Raw genomic sequence first — 567 nt, forward strand, 5'->3', positions numbered from 1 at the left:
AGGACGTGGCCGTCCACCGTCCCGTGAGCGGTGGCTCCTGTAATTCTCCTGCATCGTCATCCATACCGTCGATGTCTTCGGAATCAAAGTCAAGCACGTCGGTTAAATCATCAATCGTGGCGATGAAGTGGGTGGTGGGTGGGCAACGAGTTCCGTCGTCGTCCGCTTCACACTCAAGCCGGACATAGTTTGGCCCAGAGTCTCCTGACAAAGAGAGAGACTTCAATAAGTTCAGCATGTCTCCAAAGGGCGAGTGCTGAAAGACGTCCGCCGCGGTGAACTCCATCACCGGAGCCCAGCCAGGCTCGACGAGTTCGGGGACATGCAGACTGGAACCTACAACCGGATACGAACCCGGGGGTCCGGAGTCACAGGCTCCCTCAGAAGCGAGGCCTGTGTTCGGCTCCATCGCCAATGAGGGTATGGCCTGCGGGGCGGGGTCCAGCCCTCCGTCCTTAGGCAAAGCAACCTGCCCCGGATTTAGATCCGAGGCTTCTGCCGGGGTGATATTCCGAGCAACGTCTGACAGCAGGTCTAAGCCGTGCTCATCGTGACTATTAGGCGCTT

The sequence above is a fragment of the Triticum dicoccoides genome, chromosome 4B, assembly GCF_002162155.2.
Source record: "Triticum dicoccoides isolate Atlit2015 ecotype Zavitan chromosome 4B, WEW_v2.0, whole genome shotgun sequence".
Classification (NCBI taxonomy): Eukaryota; Viridiplantae; Streptophyta; class Magnoliopsida; order Poales; family Poaceae; genus Triticum; species Triticum dicoccoides.